This window comes from Benincasa hispida, chromosome 8 (assembly GCF_027475165.1).
Source record: "Benincasa hispida cultivar pf3 chromosome 8, pf3_genome.v1.1, whole genome shotgun sequence".
NCBI classification, from domain to species: Eukaryota; Viridiplantae; Streptophyta; class Magnoliopsida; order Cucurbitales; family Cucurbitaceae; genus Benincasa; species Benincasa hispida.
This window is the reverse complement of record NC_143485.1, coordinates 7,732,877-7,738,744: the sequence shown is the minus strand read 5'-3', so window position 1 is coordinate 7,738,744 and position 5,868 is coordinate 7,732,877. Positions and strand designations below refer to the sequence as shown.

Genomic DNA, 5,868 nt, shown 5'->3' with positions numbered 1-5,868 from the left:
GGTGAATGATTGATGACATATTGCATATTAATTAACATTTCATTCATTTATGGTTATTGAAAATTCTCATTTTAACTTGATTCATGGTCTTCAAAATTAAGTGTTAAGGTTGTTGTGAGGTAAAACTTACCTAAACTTTCTTTCAATTTTGATTTAGAATTATGAGTTGATATATTTACATTATGTGTGAAAGCTCTAAAGAGTTATATGATGTGTATCTTTTGTTATAAGACCCAACTCCATTGTCATATCTTTTCAAAAGAAGGCATCCAAGAACTCTGACATCTCATTGGAGGTACTTAATTCATTCCATTTTACTATTGTTTTTTTTTATATATAGTTATTTTTTTAGTTTGTAGCTTGATTAACCGCACTTTTAGCATGAAACTCCCAAATCATATCATATTCAATATCTTTGATAGTTTTAGTTTGAGTTGAACTTTACATTTACGAATATATGGGTCAACTTGTAGCCATAAATGTTTGATTTCAAAAGAATGATTTAGTTTCAAGCTCAAATGTGATTTTTTATTTGTATTTCATGTTAGGTTTATGAATCATGTTATCATTTGTTTTTTCCTTAAGTTTTTAAGACTTTGTAGGTTGTGGTGCTTAATTTTAGTAATTTTTAAATTATTTCAATCTATATGTTGTGTTGTTTGGTATGTTATATCAATACATGTAGGTGCTAAAAGTAACAAGTTCAAGGTGAGCTCTATTATTTTTGTGTAGGGGGAGCATAGTGAGCAAGATTTGACTATGACTATTTCATTTGGGATTGATAGTTATAATTTTTGGAATTGTTCAATAGGAGGGTTGATTGTATGGAAGTGTGTTCATATGGTTGATAGTTAGTTATACTCTTGAAATTGTTCATATGAGATTCATATTCTTCTAATTTAGAAATTGTTCATTTCAACTTTGTTATGAACTTTGTTAACACGAGGTTGTTATATGACAATATATATGTTCAAGATATATGAACTTTCCTAGGTTGGTGGAAATTTTGGGTTGATTGATGCTTAGATTGTTCATATATATGTATTGTTTGTTTATTTGATTAATAAATAATTGTCCTCTTCAATTAAATTATATCATTATTGGATCTCAAAATAGGATCAATTATAGGTAATTTTTAATAATACATTTTCTAAAAAAAAAAAAAACACATACGAACATGACAAGCAAAACGTTTAAAGTATTCATTAAGTTGTCAGTTTTTTGGTGTGAAGAAGAAATTACAATTGACAAGTTATGAAAACCCTGATCCATAATAAATGTCAAGAATTTAGATACTTGACATTAAAATAAGTCAACATATGTCATATACTCAGTTATAAAATATCAAGTAAATTACAGTTTGATACTTTTAGCCAATCAAAGAATTTCTCTTATTCTTGATACTGGATTACTTGACATTTTTTAAAAACGTCAATTAACATTGATACTTGGCTGCGAAAAAAAGTCAAATAATATAATTTTTGTAGTAATGTTTAGTGAATATTTTATCTTGTACCATTTGTATAACCTTTTTATTCTATGGAATTATTGAATGTTTTATTTTGAAAAGTGCAAACAAATTATGAAATTTCAATTATGATTTAATGTATTATAGAAGTATTTCATGTTTGTGGATTTAGCTACCAACGAGTACTTGAATAAACTTTATCAAAACCTAATTATTTTACATGATATTCAAATCCTAAAATAAATTTATTTCTAGCACCAAAAGTAAATTATATGGGAAAAAAAAAAGATATCGTTGATAAAAAGGTCAACTTTTATAGCCATGAGTAAAAGTTATAATAAATTTATATACAGAAAAAAAAAAGCTATAAAAAATCAATTACAATAATATAGAAATTAGAAAAGACCAAACAATCTTCTTATAACATAGTATTAAAGCTATAAAGTAATAGCACATTATCTTAGCTATATAAACGTATTATAACCTTTTTAAAAATGCAATAAAATATTTTTGTAACCATGTATACAAACTATATCATCATATATTATCATAGCATCCAATATAGTCTTACAAAAACGCTACAAAAAGTTTTAGACTCTTAATAATATGGGGTGTCAAGATGTTTGAAAAAGACTATAGAAGGTCTATTATAGTTTTCTTCTCTGACTATCATATCCATTATTTCTTACAGTGAGCTTTTCCTCTACGCTATGTGTAGACAATTAACTCATCCCATTAAAACTTCTTCTAACTTCTCGATATAGTAAACTTATTCTTGATATTTTACCCCTGCTCATGGCTTGTCATCATCCAATCAGCGAAATTGAGTCTCGACCTATAGGTATATCTAGCTCTAATAGAAAGGTATCACGTGAACATATAATTAACTCAACTAATAATCATAGAATAAGTTATCTTAATGATAATTGTTCATATGTATTACCTCCAATAAAGTTAGAGATTTAATCATCCTATGTTATTAAAAAAATTAAACTCCAACTAGTAAATAAAGACATTAGTAATTTACATTTCCTAAAGATTAGGCTCAATTTTCTAAAATTGAGCTCAAGAAACATAAATAAAAATTCATATTTTCAGTCATCCAATTCTCCTTTTTTTTTTTTTTTTTAAGGTAATTATGGGAAGTTGAAAAGGGAGAATTGTGAAACGAAAAACAGGGCGAAAGAATATTAAAAGAACCGTATTTATTATTGAAGAGGTTGGGAGGTGGAGAGCCTAAAAAATAAAAAGGCATTATAAAACGGTTTAATTAATGCTAGTGATAATTAATTATTAGATAAATAGTTAACCAAAACCAATATTACTCATTTTACGTTACAATATTCTTATTAATTCCCCGTCATAAAATTAATCATCTTCTTTCATTTTCCTAAGTATTACATGCTACCTCTTCTCTATATAAACACTACTTTTTATGATCCATTCACATCAAACAAATCCAACTTCATTACAAATTTCATCTTTCACATCATCCATAATCCATTGATCCAATTTTTCTCTCCTACAATGGCTAGCATCTTCAAACTCTTCCTCGCTATGTCCTTTTTAGCTCTTACGTTCAAAGTTATGGTTGAATCAAGGCCAAACCCTAAAACAAGTTTAACATCAGAACTAATGGTTAATGGTGAGATATCGGACTGTTGGGGATCTTTATATGACCTCCAAGCATGTACTGGTGAAGTTATCACATTTTTTCTCAATGGTGAAACGTATTTAGGTTCCAATTGTTGTCAAGCCATCAAAATCATTCAACATGAGTGTTGGCCTACTTTGCTTGGTTCTTTAGGATACACAACTGAAGAAGGTGATGTACTTGAAGCCTATTGTGATACCACGATTGATACTGATATTTCAACAATGTCATCTCTTCAGTTGGCAATGGCACCTTCTATCAAGCAAAAGAATGAGCCTAAAATCTTCGCTCCATGAAAATGAAAGTGGTTTTTATAATAAAATAACTATGGGGTCAAGTAACAACTCTATGTTACGCTTAGTTGTGTTTTCGACACTTTTCATTTTATAGTCAAAAAGTTGTATTTTTGTTTTTTTAAGACTATATTTATATATAAATACTCAAAGTTTAACTTATAAATTTGTTTTTGAATTAAGTAGCAAGTCCATACACTTCTTCCGAAATAATTTTCAACATTCTATCACAAGCTAGCTATGATTAGTTTCAAAGAACCAATTTCAGCTGTTTTGATAAAAGGATCACACTGGTCCTTAGTTTATAATATATTTTGAAATTTATTGTCACAAAATTTAAATTAAAATGCAATTTAATGCGTGTAGGATATCAATTAGGTGAAAATAAAAGTAACCAAAATAAATAAAATTTCTCAAGAAAATAACATTAAAAAAATGAAACAACTTTTTTATACAAGTCTAGTACAATAACATATTATTCATTTACTTTTTGTCATCAAATAGACCCTACCTTAATGTTAATTACATACACGTGCACTTCACTTGTTTTATTGCCTAGCAAAGAGTTTCTATTATTCAATCGCATTGGCTCATGTTGGATTTATTTCTATACTTTAAACATTACTAGTAATGGTAACATTTTCACTATTTCATTATTAATAATAAGAATTGTTGTTGTTGTTATTATTATTATTATTGCACACCGGAGATGAGATTCCGTTGAACTTGCCAACGCCGGAGACTATTGCGTGGTCGTAGGTCTCGCACAAACGACAGAACTCGTCATTGTTCACTCGTAGCCACCTTTGTTGTCAGTCATCGGAGAAAGAACACCTTCGTTTGTGGGTTCGTTGTTGCTCTCCGGCCTCCGCCACATGCTCAAAGTTGTCACCGGAGCAGAAGAAACTCAGTTGCAATGCTCACAATTACCGGAATGAAGCTTTAAGGTGAAAGGGGCTAATGTTTTCACGGGAGAAGATAAAAAAATTATGGAGGGGCTAGGCTAGGGTTTGATTTTAATTTATTTTCCTTTCCTTATTTTTACTTTCTTTTTTCTATCCTTAAATAAACTCCCAAATCAACGACACTTAATAAAAGTTATAGACTATAACATTGAAAAACTGTCATAATTTTCATAAATACGAAAATTTCCATCTTTTCCTGCCAAAAACATACATATTTTAGATTTTATGACACTTTATTTTCCTCTTTTCGTTGTAGTGAAAGTCATATTTGCATTCATCCAAAATTTTTGGATTAATTAAGTAAAAATATAATGAGTCCAACATAAATATAGTTCAACGGATATAAATTTGTACTATAAATTTGGAGGTCTAAAAAATAAAACGAAAATATAAAATGATGGAGAAAAATAAAACATAGAGGAGAGATAAATTGAAGGGTGAATGTGGAGAGCTAACATGAAGAAAAGATACTAAAAGACATTATTATAAAACGTTTTACTTCTTGGAATTTCATCAATTATTAGAAAATAAAGAAATTAGTAAAAACGACCACTACTACCATTAAGTTATAATAATAACTAAAGTTACAAAATCCTATTAACTTGTCTGCGCTTATCATATTCTTTCGTTTCCCTAATTAATAAATATGCTATCCCCTCTATATAAACTCTAGATTTCTTGATTCATTGGAATAACCTACTTCTGTTTAAGTCATTTTCTCTCTCTTCATAATATTACAAGAATTTTTATCTGTTTTGCTACTTTTTTTCCCGACAAATACATTTTCATTGGTATAGATGTACTTCTCCTGATGAAATTTTAATTTGTCGATCAAAATAGTGTAATGCCACCATTTTTTAAAGATATATACCGACAAAAAATCGGACTTATCCCAACGAAAATATGCGTGGACCAAAGTCATTTAAAAAAAAAAAAAACTCTTTTCCCTTTCCTCTCATCCCCCCCCCCCCCCCCCCCCCAAAATCCACTTTCCCTTTCCTTCGTTTTTTTTTTTTTGTACGCAGAACAAGTGCCGGTTTTTTCGACGGTCGCTACACCACTGGTTGAGCTTCAAAGTCCAACGGCCAACATCATTTGCTTTAGTTCCAACAACCATTGCACGCTACCTTCGATGCCCTCGCACATTACCTTCCAGCCGCCACACGCTACCTTTGACGTTGCCGCATGCTAGATCCGACGTCGCCGCATGCTAGTTCTGCCACAGCCGCATGATTCACGTTGTTCTCCACGTTGCTGCTCCACTTCGCCATTCGAATCTCCACCCAACAATCGTAGTTCCCATCCCCACTCCTCCTTATCGGTATCACCTCCCCTTTCCTCTTCCGTAAACTCTCTGTAAGTGCTTCTCTGTAAGGTTTACCATAGTTTTATATGTTTCACTACAGCCATGGATTTCAAGAGGTTTTATATTTTTTTACCATTTGGTTCTTTTGTTAAATTAAATGGAAGAACATAAACTTTATTATT

General features: G+C 30.1%; 1 pseudogene; it reads left to right on the top strand.

Moving 5' to 3' along the window:
• Positions 1–2,995: 2,995 nt before the first annotated feature.
• LOC120083900 (egg cell-secreted protein 1.2 pseudogene) lies at positions 2,996–3,418 on the top strand (annotated as a pseudogene).
• Positions 3,419–5,868: the final 2,450 nt, after the last annotated feature.